Here is a 16,844-nt window from a genome sequence, read left to right on the forward strand (position 1 = left end):
TAACATCCTTGTTATTGAAATTACAGATTTCTTAACAAAATCAAAGAAACAATATCACCATCTAGTGGTGAAACAAAAACTTTACAGGCAGGAATACATAGTAAAAATATATATAAATATTGTATGCTCTAAAAACCATTTTAATTAATACATAAAAATATACCTGTGTGCAAAATGTTTGAAAAACATGTAAAAATGCATGTATGAAAAATCTTAAAATGTGTATAAATATATATATATATATATATATATATATATATATATATATATATATATATAAAAATATATATATATATATATATATATATATATATATATATATATATGTATAAGTACAACTGCTATATGGGTGAGTGGTTATAACTTGGCTGATCTCAACTTTAATACAGGTTTTAGAGAGATCATTTCATTTAAATCTGGGTGACTGCTAGCCTCAAGCATTAATTGCCAAAATAACTCTCTGTATTCTAAAGAGGCCTCCCAGGGACCACCCCTGGGATCGGGGGATAATACCTCTATGACGAAGAATAGGAATTTTGCAGATTTACATGTTAAAGTATGTTTAAACAAAGCGTTGTTAGTGTTTTCCTTCCTTACGTCATATAGGTGCTCATACACCCTTTGTCTCAGCCTTCTCTCGTTTTCCCTATATAAAAGGAATCACATGTCTTACAGGTTACCATGTATGCCAAACCACAAGTATTGCAATTTGCACATCCTTTAGTGGTGATAATTTTGCCTCTACTTTTCAAATATATTTTCTCACCTTCATTGATGTTGACACAGTAATGACAGCTTCCGCATTTATGTGTACCCAACTTGTTTGAGAGATGTGTGACCTGTTTCCCACCCTCAAGTATGTAGTTTTATGTATTAATTAAAATGGTTTTTAGAGCATGCAATATTTATATATATTTTACTATGTATTCCTGCCTGTAAAGTTTTTGTTTCAACACTAGATGGTGATATTGTTTCTTTGATTTTGTTAAGAAATCTGTAATTTCAATAACAAGGATGTTAATTGAATGTATTAACATTTTAATTAGTTAGGAGACACCATTGGTAGATTCAGATAACATCTGACATAAATTTAGCATACTGAGCACTGTTTAGCTTCTCTGATGAAGTGCATGTCGACGAAAACGCGTTGAGAACTGTAGCAGCGTTATTGTTTTTGTTTTTGTACTGTGAGGTTTGTTCATGGAGTGAAAATAAACATATCTTGCTGATCTGCTGTGCCTGTCTTTTGAGTTTACCAGTGTTATAAGAGTCTTAACTGTGCAGTGCCAAACCCCCCCCCCCTTCAAATCAAGTAATCCTAAACTTCCTTGTTCTATTGGGCGGATCAGCTAACCACACTTGACTCCTGCCTTCTTCCCCTCCCAAATAAAATCCTTCAACTCTTTATTAATTACAATCCACAACTTCATCTCTAGTTGATAAAATATGCCTCATCTGTGTATAAAATTAAAGGGACTAAAACATTTTTACTACTTGCATCTTGCTATCCATATCTGTAGGGAAAAGCTTCCACTTTCTCAGTTTTTGTATTATCTTTTATTTAGTCTCTTTCCACATACCCTGAGCTCTGATAACATAATCCTTTTTAATTCATACTTCTAAATACTTCATTTTATCATATCCCTGTAAATATGTGTATTGCTGAACCAATTCATGTGTGGAAACATAGTTTATAGCTACAGCCTTAGTTTTATCTTCATTAATTTTATATGTTAAAAATCCCAGAACTGTCTCAGAATGTTCCACAACACTGAGATATCTATTTCTGGTTCCATCAGGTACAAAATAATATAATCTGCAAATAAAGCCTTCTTCTTGAACACCATACCAATTATATCCTTGAATTTCTGAGTTCTTTATTTTCTTTGCCAATGGATTTAAATATACAACAAATAAAAAAGGGGAAAGAAGACACCCCTGCCTGGTTCTTCTGTTCAGACACAACTTATCAGTAAGAAACCCTCCAACTCTATTTTTGACTCCAATCCCTTTTTGTCTTTCTAATTAGACATACTATTGTATCAGGAAATGGAAATGCTTCCATTGCCTTACTCCTAAAATCACAGATTACTCTGCTGAATACTTTCTCTTCATCAAGACCCACCAACAACAGCAGCATTATCTTCAAATCTGCTTCCCTCTGGATCAGCATTGTTCTATTAATGTTGTCAAATGTTTGCCTCACCTGTACAAAACTACATTAGTTAATTTTGGCATTTCATTTTTCATTGTTTTAGCCCTTACAGACATAAACACATTCTAATTGTGGTTTAAAATTGAAATGGGCCTATATGAAACTGGATCAGATGGGTCTCTACTGTCTTTAGGTACTACAGCCACCATAGCTTTTTAGCCGGATGTTGGTGCCTCTCCTTCTTTTAACATACTGTTAAAAAGTCTTTCCAGATCTTTATCACTTTCTTCCCTACCAGCTTCTAAACTTCCACCAGAATACCATCTATTCCTGGAGACTTTTCTGACGATCAGTTAAACATCACCATTTTATCTCATCTCTTCCTATCTTAACTGTTAGTTGTTGAGCCTCATCTACCTCTAATCTTAGCATATTTAAGTTTTCCATACATATTGCCATTTGTGCTTTTTCTTTCTTTCCCCAGTTCTCTGCTTTATACATATTTTCCTAACATTTCCAAAATAACTCTAATACTTCTATGAGATCTCTGGTTATTTTTCTTGTTATAAACTCAATGAGTTTGACATCAACCCTTTCTACTTTATGTCACTTAAATTACAGTGCCAAACGTGTTTATGCTCTGGAGTTACTAGAAGCTTAATATCCATCTTTATAAATTCAAGCATATTATTCAGGTACCCCCTTATTTCTCTTTACAACTATTCTTGCTCTGTGAGATCTCCCTTATTTTGTAAAACTTTAATCTGTGGCAGTGCCTTTAAACAGTTCTTATTACTTCTTAACCTGATCTCTTTTGCTTGGATTTCTACCCTGTTTTTAAACTTCACTTTCATTTTATTCTACTAACTAGCTATGACATCTGGAGTACTTTATATCTTCCCTAATAACTCCTGGATAATTTCCACTACCTGTTCCTTAAATTCATCTCTTTTTAACATATAGGTAGGAAAGCACCAGTGTCTCATCTGTACTTCATTATCCTACAGTTTTATCTTAGTAGTTATTTGTGCATGATCTGAAATAATTATTAGATGTGTGTCAAAGTTTTTAATTAAATGGACATGCTCCTGTGAAATACAAATTTTATCTAGTCTAGCCCAGTTATTGTACCTTGGGGAATAATATCTATATTTTCTGTGAGTTCTTACTATTGAATTCATGTCTTTCTTACAAATGTTTTCATAAAAGCTTTCAGAAATCTACCCTCTTTTGCTATATTGTCCCTTCTAGGCCTTCAGATACATCTTTATTTTTGCAAAGCAAATGCTATTCCCCACCTATAAGTAATATTCCCTTCTGAAAGCTAATGATTTCTCCCAAACTTGTTTTAAGCTCCATAATGAGCAGTTTTAGGTAGAATATAAATATATGCTAGTGTAATCCTCATCCCTTGTCATTAGCCCCTTGCTACCACAAATCTGTCATTATTATAATTTTTCCCTCATCTATCACTACTGGAGCCCCAATAGTAATTAATATAAGTACTCCTCTTTTCCTTTGTCCCTGATACTCTGCAGAATATCCATCCTGAAATCCCTTTTTGTATTAAATTCACATCCAAATGTGTCTCCTGTAGCATTGCTATTTGCATTTCTTAATATAACTAAGTATTCTTTCCTTTTTTGTCTATACCAGTAAGACCATTCACATTCTAAGATAACATGGAAAGGGGTCTATATTATGTGACTGAATGCTTATGTGATCGAACACCTAAACATCGACCATGTAATATCGAACTATAAAACAGAGAACAGCACCAGGAAACATTACCGTCAGCCACAAAAAATAAAAAAAATAACTTTACAGCCAACTAAATGTGGGGCTTCACCCCCACACCCCCAACATGGAGGGCTGTGCCTCCCACACTCCCTATCTAAATATAACAACTCTGAGATCACTCCACAGTGGAGAAAATGGCAAAATTCCAATGAACGGCCAAGGGAAATCTTTCCCTGCGTTAAATTGGCTGTCCACTGTTTTTTGCTTTAGATATTACGTGGTTAATGTTTAGGTTTTCAATCACCTAAGCATTTGATCATGTAATATAGACCCGATAGAAAGTGCAGCCATTAAAGTAAGAAGTCATTATCCCTACCTATTATATACAGCAGAATTTTTAAATGTTTATTTTCAGCTTTTGTGATACATACACCCATTAATGTTTAACAGGTTATTTCTTTATACAGTTTTTTCTTATCATCAGCATTGGAACCTATGTCATATTTTACAATATTTTTGTTTTTATAAAAACACTCAAAGTGCCAAACATGCCACAGAGCAACCCCATAACCTGTTAACTTAATATAATCATGTCTGTACATCTTCAAAAAATGAAGCTTAACACTCCTAATAGAAACATTTGTGCCAAATAGACAACTCATAATACAGGCCTTAATTAATTTTAAATTGCAGTTATACATGTTAAGATACATATTATTGCCTGTCTTCTCATTATCATCATCTTCTTTCGGCTGTTCCCATTAGGGGTCGCCACAGCTGATCACCTGTTTCCATTTCTTCCTGTCCTCTGCATCTTGCTCTGTCACACCAACCACCTGTATGTCCTCTCTCACCACATCCATAAACCTTATCTTAGGCCTTCCTCTTTTCCTGTTACCTGGTAACTTCATCCTTAGCATCTTTTTCCCAATATACTTAGCATCCCTCCTCAGCACATGTCCAAACCAACATAATCGTGCCTCTCTGGCTTTGTCTCCAAACCTTCCAAACCTCTAATATAATTATTCCTAATCCTGTCCACCCTCGTCACACCCAGGGCAAATCTTAACATCTTTAATTCTGCCACATCCAGCTCAAACTCCTGCCTTTTTGTCAATGCCACTGTCTCCAACCCATATAACATAGCTGGTCTCACTACCCTCTTGTAGACCTTCCCTTTCACTCTTACAGGTACTCGTCTGTCACAAATCACTCCTGGCACTCTTCTCCACCCACTCCATCCTGCCTGTACTCTCTTCTTCACCGCTCTTCTCCATCCTGCCTGTACTCTCTTCTTCACCTGTCTTCCACACTCACTGTTACTCTGAACTATTGACCCAAAGTATTTAAACTCATCCACCTTCGCCACCTCTACTTCTTGCATCCTCACCATTCCTCTATCCTCCCTCTCATTCACACATATATATTCTGTCTTAGTCCTGCTGGCCTTCATTTCTCTTCTCTCTGGAGCATATCTCCATCTCTCCAGGGTCTCCTCCACCTGTTCCCTACTCTCACTACAGATCACAATGTCATCTGCAAACATCATAGTCCACGGGAACTCCTGTCTGATCTCATCTGTCAACCTGTCCATCACCATTGCAAATAAGAAAGGGCTCAGAGCTGATCCTTGATGTAACCCCACCTCCACCTTAAACGCATCTGTCACTCCCACCGCAGACCTCACCGCTGTCACACTACCCTCGTACATATCCTGTACCACTCTTACATACTTCTCTGACACTCCTGACTTCCTCATACAATACCACAACTCCTCTCTAGGCACCCTGTCATATGCTTTCTCCAAGTCTACAAAAACACAATGCAACTCCTTTTGACATTCTCTGTACTTCTCCATCAACACTTTCAGAGCAAACATCGTATCTGTAGTGCTCCTTCCCGGCATGAAACCATACTGCTGATCACTAATCATCACGTCCCTTCTTAACCTCGCTTCCACTACTCTTTGCCATAACTTCATGCTGTGACTGATCAATTTAATCCCTCTGTAGTTACTACAGCTCTGCACATCACCCTTATTCTTAAAAATTGGTACCAAAACTCTTTTTTTTCCTGTCTTCTATTTAACAATAATTAGTGTCTGCTGTTCTTTATCTTTACCCCCCACCCAGATATAAAAATAACTTGCATGCTTTCAGAAATCATTAATTTTAGCCATGAAGAAACAAGTGTTTTCTCCTTTATTGCTTTATTATCTGCTTGTCTCCATGGCAATGTAAGAGAAAAAAGAAAAAAATGCAGTCTTCTGCTGTAGCCTGGAAGACAAGCGCAAGCATTTGTTGCTTAAGGAAAACTTTTCATTACATTCTGAGTTTTCATATGTGAGTGTTATATAAACTGAAGGTTTTAGCTACTGGGAACCTTATAATAGGTTAATAGTTTCTCTGATGGGTTTATTGATTAATTGAATGTGTTAATCAGTTAATTTATGATGTAACAGGATGTGTATATATACATTTTGAGACTAGCTGTTTTTTTTAAATCTGATGAAGCATGCCTAGTAGCAAGTGAAAGCGCTTATTTCTACATTTGGAATAAACTCTGTGCATGTTCTACATTTGTTTTGTGGTGGTCTTCTCCTGCTGTGTTTGGATATTTGAAGTTTTATTTCTGGAAGCAGACATTTGGACGGCAGCAGTACTTTTGTTCTTTATAGTTTTCATATTTACTTATTTCTCCTTAATATTTGATATTAGATTAAGTGAAGGGCCCTAATCCAGGCAGTTACCTATGCAAAAGTAAGAGAAAATATATCACCTCTACATATATTATGATGTATGTACTTTTATACCCCAGCCCCACCTTAACAACCCAGAATTATAGCTTATTAAGTTAAACCTGCTTTTGTCTAGCTTTTCTTCTCTTTTTGCAATGTGATGCCTACATTTCTTAATACAAAAAAGAGAGAAGAGGAAGAAGAAAAAGTCATCTGTTTACTTTAGTAACTTTATCACATACAAGAATAGCTAAAAATACTTTACTATAAGCTATGCAATTTATATTGTGAGAAGTTTCATAGAAATATTGAGAACAGATTTAAAATTACCTTTTTCTTTCTTCATTCCAGCCCCTCAGAGTCCTTCCAAACATTAATTACATGAAGTGAGGCAAATGATTTTCAGTTCCCCACAAGTTAAATGGAGTCAACCAAAGTGTACACTTTCCATGTACTCTTACATGCTTGTATTCCACAAATGCAATTGTTGCTATGCAGTCTCACATGTTTTTATTAATTTCCATGTTGTTCTTTCTGTGCATCAATATCTCCCAACTTCAAATTCCAGTTCAATTCAAAGGTAACACTAATTGTTCTGGTCAACTCCTGTGCTTTCTATGTCTGTAAAGCATTTTACTTTGGAACAGTGGAAAAGATATCACAGGTAAAGTCTCTCCATGTGCTTTATTGTTAGAAGAATGAGAAGAACAGTTCTCTTCTGATTGATTACTCACTTTTAATTAAACAAACTTTTGCATTTCCTTCTTTGCCAGTTTTGCATCAAAAAATGACTTTGATTCTCCAGGAGAACATATTCTGAAGACAGCTGGATACAGCAGCTTGAATCTCACACCTGCCTCTAGACATTCTGTGATTACTGGAATAATTGTGTTTCTCTTCTGCCTGGTGTACAGTGAATAATCAATTGCCAAAAACTACTCTCCAGTCTCTGACTTTTAACACTTTGCTGTTTTGCCTCAGTTTTGTCAGGATCAACACTTTCTGCTGGTAGGTTTGCATCTTTACTAATAAAGGTCTGGGCTGTTTTCTTATGGATAGATTTGGAGCACACACATGGTGTGATCTTTAAATTAACATTTCCTTCTATGGAATACCAGTCCAGTTGCTTACTTGTGCCTTCATAAAAATAATAGGCTGTCCCTTCTAGTTTCTCTGGTACAACAGAAAATCTCAGATTTTCCCTATGTAGTCTGTCCTCTAATTCTACCATTTTTTAAGCATCTTTTCTTGTGCAGTTTCATACTCAGCCTTTTATTCATTTTGACCTCTGGTCTTTGCAGTTTTATCAGCTCACCTGAATATCTTTACCAGCTTTACCCCATGTACCTAAGTTTAAAAGATTAATAACCCCTATAGTGAACACTGTCCAGTGTACTACAATTGCACAGCTAAGAAACAACACAACATATGTTATACCCATTTTTATGTTATAATAATGTCTTACTCTGAATTTGAATTGTTCATTTCTGTTCCCAACTGCAAACAGAGGGTTATATTATAAATTTCCACTTCAAACAAATGAAAATTGTAGTCTTTATGTACTGTATTTATTTACCTGTCTGTAATTAATTGACACACATGTTTTATCCAATACTATGTCATGTTATGCTATGTTTGTACATGATTATTTATGTTATGTTTATATGTTTGTGTTTGTATGTTTGTTATGTTTTTATTTTCCTAATGAACATGTCTGGAGCTTTTCTCACCAGGCCTCCACTGAAAAAAGGACTTCTGCTTAGTCAGACTAACCCAGTTAACAAATGTCAAAATAAAATAGCAAATAAATAAATCTGTTTAAAGCTTTTTCCATTTTTTCCAGTCTTTTGCTATTTGAGTTAATATATTCCTTCAGTACTTCATTTATTTTAATCAATGCTGAGCATATTTTATTTATTTTTCCTCTAGATTACTAGAAGCCATGTCTTGCACCAAAGCTGGAGCTTGAACTGCTTTTTGCTGAGCATCTGCAGGATTCTTCCCAATCAGAGTTTTCTATTCACCTTTTCTAGCTGACTTTCTTTCAGATTATCTTAGCTTTTTCTCTGCTGGCATCTATGCAGTGTACTTACTAGCCAGTAATTGAATTTTACTCAAGCTGACAATATAACTGGCTTTTGTTTCTCAGTTACTTTTTTCACACTGGGCGATCTGAAGTTAAGCTGTTGATCAGAGTGCAGCCATCTTGGAAGTCTCAGGCTCATGCTAAACATTTGGTCATATGAGACAGTAATGCATTTGTTGCATTGGTAGTAGCAGACTGAATTGACTTGAAAATGCAATGTATAAACTATTGTGTAGACCTGTTCTTTCCTTTTGTTTTAGTGAACCACTTATTGAAATGACAGTACTACTCCCTCAGGTCACTTTCCTTCTTCAGTTGGACAGTACTATATCAATATATTTCTAGACATAGAGAATGCATCATCGAACCTTGTAGCATATGAAAGGAAACTGACTACAGCAGACTGCTAAGTATTTTATTGTGCATTACTACAGCATTAATGTGCTGTATTGTAATTCTTCCATGTGCTTATTCTAACTTCTGATATGAGCACTGAGCTGGTCAGGCTGTCTGCTGAAAATGCTGCAAAAGTGAATGAGTTCTTCCACCACTGGTTAACTTGGATCTCCAAGATTTATTTAATTGTAGCAGTAAGTGAACTGACTATGGGGCCATTTTCAGTCCCAATGTTGTCATTTACAGAAAATTAATAGTCCTATAAGATAATGATAAAAAGATACAATAACTACAAAATTAATCAGAGGCCATAATGATGACAGTAACATAGTAGCAATAGCTGATGTTAACACAGAGGCAGAGCAAAATGATAGCTTACAGATCAGTTGTCAAAATAATAACTTTGACTAACTAATGGATACAATGCATCAGTTTACTTACGGACCTGTATTTACTAGAGAAATGCTAAAGCCTAAATAATGCAAGTGCAAAATTGTGAGATGTCTGTTATTGAACAGCACCTAAGCAACTATAGTTAGCATCATTAGCACAAAATCCTTGCAGGTTGTCTTAATACTGGACAGTGTTAGACAACATTTAGCTTCTCTAGCAAAGGAGTTCCACAAGACTTATTCTGGGCTGGAAGAACCTTGATGGATCATAAGAGAGTAAAATGGAAGACTTCTATAGATTACCATATTAGCATGGGGCACTCAACCCCCCTCCCTAAATAGCACAGTGGTGGTTTTAGTTAACGATGGGGGTTCTGTATATCAGAATGGTCTTGTGAAGTGTGCAAGGCAGTTTGTGCTCTTCTTGCATATTTTGCAAGCTGAGTATGAATGCTAGCTTTTGTCTCCTCCCAAGTCAGCCAGAGACCCATCCAACAAGAATGTTCAGATAAGCACAATTATATTCAAGGCAAACGCCCTTTAGCTGTGACCCATCACTGTTGTAGGAAAACAGGTGCAGTAGACAAGGAGGTCATATTTTAAAAGCACTTCTAACATCTTTACCTTGAAGAAAATTATATCCCTCGGTATGTAAACAAACATTAGCTTTAAGCATGGGCAACAGAGGTCATTGTCACCTGGTATGGGATCTCATGATCTACAGCAATGTAATATAGTTCAGAAAAAGCCTCAGCCTGCTCTGCCAAAAGGTAATGAAGGAACAACCAATATTTCCTGTATTACATCTTTAATTTCTGCTAGCCATGGAAACTTTTGCAAACTCTGTTCATATAATAAATCACTGACAGCTTTAAAGTAAGTTGGAACTTTGAAATAAAACATTATTATTTGCAGATGATGTTTTATTAACATTTACTACTAATGTCAGTTCTTCTGTGTATTAAAAAAAATGAATGAATATCTCAGCTGAAATTTGGAAGTAAGTCAAGTACAAGTTTAATAAATCAGGAAGTTATCAAAGAAGAACATAACAATTTAAATAACATTTGGAGAGTAAACCACAGACATATATAGATATTGTATTATCTGTAAATCTAAAAATGTAGATAATATCAACAATTTATTTATGAAAATATCATGAAATTTGTAAAAGATAAAATGTCCAGTTGGAATAAAACTGATGTCATGCTAAAAGTTAGGATACCTGTTATAAAATAATATTATTGCCAAAGGTTTTATAGATATTTCAAACTATTTCATTAATGTTGACTAAAGCTCATATTAAAGAATTAATAAATTGTGGTAAAATTTCCTCTGATACACTAACAAATCTAACATTGTCTTTCAATATCATAGTAGATCCTAGGAAAATGGATGAATGGGTCTCACAGATATAGAATCCTAAAGAAAATATCAATATATAAAGGGATTATGCACTAGTTGGATATACCTTACACCGCAAAATGGAAAATAGTAGATAAAACAATGTGTAAGGAAGAAACTTTTAAAATCTTGATTCAAGTATTAAGTATTATAGACAACAAAATATTATGGGTATTAAATAGATAATTATATGCATTTTTACATATTTGACCCTGCTAAATCTAATTATACAAATATGGATTTATTCAAATTTTCCTATCTCTTTTATGTTAAGGTTCATAGAAGGTTTTAATACTCTAAGACTTTTAGCAGTGAATAACAAGAATGAGGTTATCTTTTTGGTTTAACTGTTTTAAAGGAACTAAAATTATTTTAACTCTAGCGCAGCCTGTAAGTATAGATGAGAACCTAAAGACTTCCTCTCTCTCTCTCTCTATATATATATATATATATATATATATATATATATAAAACAAGTCTTTAGGTTTTATATATATATATATATATATATATATATATATATATATATATATAGTATTAAGTAGTTTGTACTTTTAATGACTCAACATATGAATGCTTTAAAACTACATGCCTACCAAAAGTAATTTGGAATTTATAAAATCTGCATTATTAAATGAAACAACAGTGCTTTCAGTTTTGTGCCAGTTATACACAATTAAATTATCATATAATTTAGCTTCATCGTATACATATTGAGATAATCTAAGTCAAATGACCCAAGCCTAACAGGCATAGGCAAAGCCAGGATATTAATTTCAGCCAGATGTGCACCATCAACCTTATTTTGGAGAATGCTCATTCTTACTCAAAAAAGGATTGGGAAAATATAAATAAAGGCTAAAATATTTTGCTGAAGATATGAGGTGGAAATCAAAGCTGACTGCCAATGCATTGTTAATGATTGCAACATGTTACAATGCTTTTAGAGAAAATTCAAATTATTTGTTTAAGGATTAGAGTATGTCAATTTTCAATTAAACAAGAATCTGGTTTTATTCAGTGCATTACCTTATAACAATTATCACTCATTTGGTGTCTTTGGGCAATGGCCAGTAAGATGTTTACTATGCAATGGAAGAGACCTTGTACTCCTGCTTTTCAGACTTCTTAAACTCAGTCGCTATTATCTATGAAAAGGAAATTTAGTGCTATTCAGAAGAAATCAAATCAGACCAATAACATTTCTAACTTTTGGCCTAAATTGTTTCTAATATTTGAAAAATATAAATATATTTTTGAAGTTACCAGCATTCTTAATGCTTTGTTTGTCAAAATATAACAAACGTATTGTAATTAGATTGTTCCATTTTAGATAGGCTTGCATGTTAATGAAAGATTATAACTGATTTGAATTAATAAGGTTTCATCATGTCATTATAGCTTACTGAATAAGCTAAGTTTTTTGAAATAAAAATAAATAGCTAAAGTTTATTTCAGAATGAGAAGTATGCCACAGACACCAATTAAAAGCACTAATATGTATATATTTAAAAACATGCCCACTAGAATTATTTTCTTTGCACTCATAAGTAACATATACATTTTAGTATGGTACTACAGGTCTTGACAACAACTTAAATGTTATGGATGATGGTGACACAGATCAGTACAGTTGCTAAATCATAATTACACCACTGCCCTTAGTAGCAAAGTGCAACACAGTGAGTTTGTCTACATTAAGTGTACACTTATTGCTGCCTTCCTGAGTGAAGAGGCAATACAAGCAATGTGGCAAGGATGTTCTTGAATAAAGTGTGCACTTAGCGGTAACCTTTATTAATCCCAAGGAAGGAATAAAGAACATTAGTCATAATAAGGATGTAAGCTGTGTATGTACTTCAGTTGCAGTCAGTATAATTCAGTGTGATCTATTTAAATGATCTTGGATTAAAGCCTTTATTACAATTTATGTGGGTTTTTACATGGCAAATAGAAAAGTATATATTACTGGTTACTGCTATGTATAACTCACTTCTCTTGTTTTAACTTAACAAACTGTGGTTTAAACAAGCAATACCAGCTTGGATCCTGTTTTCAGAAGCGTAGCTGGTTCAACTAGTGCCCTGGGCTGATATTGTTAACCAGCACTCGACCCCCTCCACTCTTAAAGTGAAGAGCAAGAAAAAACCCAAAATAGGACATATTGCAGTTAGATCTATGCCTCTACAGCTTTTCCAGTGAATCAAAACAGCAGACATTCCTTTTACTGGTACACCAACAAAGTGGCCAGGTGCATGACACACACACACCCTCCCTCCTGTTCTAGCTATTCAGGTCCATTTCTGTGCCCTGCACCCAACCCTCCCTCAACATAACTTCTTTTAAACTGTAGCAAACTGTTTGCTACAAATGTAGCTAACAGGTGCTAAAGTTTATATACTATCTGCACAGGGTACTACAGCACTCATACTTTAGTTAAAAAAAATCTCCTTTTAAACTCTAGCAAACAGTTACTACAGTTTATACCCTGCCTGCACAGAGCGCAACAATGCTCAAGTTTTAGTTAAAACAAAAAATATATTTTTTTTACTTTTAAACTGTAACAAACTACAAACTCAGTTTAGATCACACACAGAGCATTACCGTGCTCATGTTTGACCACAAATGCAATAACAGCTTTTAAAAGCTGTTATTGCATTAACAAAGTTGAGGACTGGCTGGTCATATCCACCAGCACTTTGCACCCTGGGAAATTGCCCCTTTTACCTTGCCCTAGCTACACTACTGCCTGTTTTTTTATTTTAATAAGAATGCAAAGTTATCCTTGACAGGTTTGTCCCAGGGATTACTCCCGTGTCACTATTAGACAGAGGCAAAGTAAACTAAACCTTAAAAAGGGCACAGTATACTCAAATCAAGGGGTGGCGTAAGCCATACAGAATCGGGCTAGGCTTATAATGGCCCTAGGGCAGATAGCCTAGTATGAACCTATGAACCTATGAAACTTACATAAGAAATTATGACAAAAGTCTGTTTTAGTAATTCATGTGCCAGTATCATTCCTCTACAACTAATATTTCTTTTTTGCTTTATTCTTCCTTAAGAAAAGTCTGGACTACTCTTAAGGCTGCAAATGTACATTCCCTTAGTACTAGGTCAAGTTGCACATATAGTGTATTAGTAATAGGGACAGGTTGAGGTGCTGTATAGCAGCTGTCCACACCAAAGTGTGCTACATGAGTTGTAGTTTATAATTGTACCAATTCTTTTAAATACTATAAACAATCTTGGGTGCTGCATAAGTTGTATTATTCCATTGCACCTGTTCTATATCTGTAATGTAGCCTAACCTGAATGTTGAGTATCAGCTGTCCACTCCAGTAAGACCTTCACATTTTTCTGCACCACTTTACCAGTGCTATATATGTAATGCAGTAAGGTGTGAGAGCTGCATGCTTTATAATGGTATACAAACTGTGAAAGCAGACAACATGCCAGTATACTGTCCACTGAGGCATAGTATTATGTTACTCTCAAGTAGTAATGGACTCAGCATATTATAAATAACAGATAACATGCTATGTCTGACACCTTGCATGTCAGAAACACTGCCCAAAATGTACGAAGAGACTTACTAGCTTTACAATGTAGAAGAATAAAGTCCTGATTCTGGCCGAAGCAACTATCAGATTACAATGAGTGTGTTGTCTAACTTGAAGGCAGAGAGATGTTCATGCCTCAAGTGCTAGAGTAGCTTCATGAGGAAAGCCCAGAAATGCACTGTAAACATCCTAGGACTTGGAGCACAAACCATCTAAGAAGTGTCTGCACTTCAGCCCAACAATGAGGATGTGAGGGTGTGTGCTCTCCTAGAGTCTCAGTATAAACTGTGCTTCTACTGTAAGACACAGAAGGGAGCAGGACAGAAAATCATCTCCTAACCCAGAGAGGTTGATGGCCTCAGGCCGCTGACTCATGCTTTTCCATCATGGCATCTTCCGGAATCTAGGAGGAATGGATGGACTGGGTAAAATAATAGGCCTCCATGTTCTTGGGGAGTGCATAATTATACATCTACTAAAAGTTAGAATTCGAAAACCTTACATTTATGATATCTGGTAAACATGGACATGGGATGCCTAAGTGGAAAATGACAAACACAGGTGGAAAATAGTGAATTATACGCAAGCAAGGAGGAGGGATGAAAATAATTATAATGTAAAGCAGAAACATTTTTAGCAATGCAGTACTGTCTGTATTACTTGTGTATTAAATGTTGACTAAAAGAACAGTTGGTAAACTAAAATGTAGTTTGCAAAGAATCATGGTAGGGACAAATGCCTGTGAAGTTCATGTACATAGAGTGACAAACATGGCAGGCAGGGAATGGGCAGAGATGTAATCAGGGGAAGTACACAAAAGAGGCTAGAAAAAAAACATAGAGGTTGAGGAACTCTTGAGGGAATGACTGATGAATTAGGGGTCCTGACAAAATAGGAGGGGCACATTGGTATGACACAGGATGGGATACTCATAGATATATTACTTAACAAATCCTGCCACAGGTGAAAGATGAAAAAGCATCTTTCTCTTCTAATAGTGCGGGCAGATTCGGTTACATCCTCTGTAACAAGAATGCTTTATTTGATTGCTCTACTAACTGGCCACACATTCAAAGTTAAATATCAATGCCTGCACTAAGGTGGACACATCACCCAAGGTTGACTTAATTATCCATATCTAAACAGCCATAACTTCAACAATGTCCACAGTCTGATGCAGATGACTGGTAACCAGATGGACATTTTCTGTGTCTTCAACAAGCTGATTCACATTGACTCATTATATGACACCCTATAACATGATGTCCAGATTCTGAAGACTATGAGCCATGTCTATAGTCATGTTCAATAAAATGTTGTTCTGATACAGCCTGCAGAGTGCAACCATCTTTTGCTGTCACTCTCTATCTCTCTCTCTCAGAAATTATAAATATTGATGTGTATGCACACACACACACACACACACACACACATATATATATATATATATATATATATATATATATATATATATATATATATAAATATGGGTCCACTTTGTAATTTCAAAATACTGAATTCTCAGATTTCAGTATTCTGAAACCACAAATCCGAAAACCCAACCACAACTCACAAACTCGAAAACACACAATGGTGAAATTAAAAATCCCATACCCACACTACACATACAGGACACACGTAAACATACATAACCCCCCCCACAATCAAACAAATTAATGTAAACTACATATAAGCAGGGGGGCAAGCCCCCCTGCACCCCCCCTCCTACTTATATATTCTAACTCCGAGATTGCACAAACAGTAACACAAATGAAACTTACACACCCATCTTACAGTCCCTCAAACACACACATAGTCACAACACACACTTACACACACTAAACCCCTAACCAACATACTTACACACACAAACTTACCAAAATTAAGCCCAAACATCCACATTCCTTACCATCGGAAGCAGAAATTCAAAATATCCGTGCTTCGGTATTTTGAATTTTGCACTTCTGCCGGTTTCGGAAATGTGAGTATTCGGCTTTGTAAATTCAAAATACTGAAATTCGAGATTCCAGTATTTCATATTTACAAAGTGGACCCATATATATATATATATATATATATATATATATATATATATATATATATATATATATACACACACACACACACACACACACACACACACACACACACACACACACACACACACACACACACACACATGCACCCATATACACAACACCAGAAAATAACAGAAGATTGCAGAGTAGTCCATTTCAGTGCACACAGAAAACTCATGGCAAATGACACCCAAACTCCTACACTTGAAGATAAAAATCTCACTGACTGTACAAAAGAACCAAACACATTTATTATATAAATTCCAAAATGGTTTCCCTGCAGGATACATGGC

The sequence above is a fragment of the Protopterus annectens genome, chromosome 5.part0, assembly GCF_019279795.1.
Source record: "Protopterus annectens isolate FY-2018-M chromosome 5.part0, PAN1.0, whole genome shotgun sequence".
NCBI lineage: Eukaryota > Metazoa > Chordata > Ceratodontiformes > Protopteridae > Protopterus > Protopterus annectens.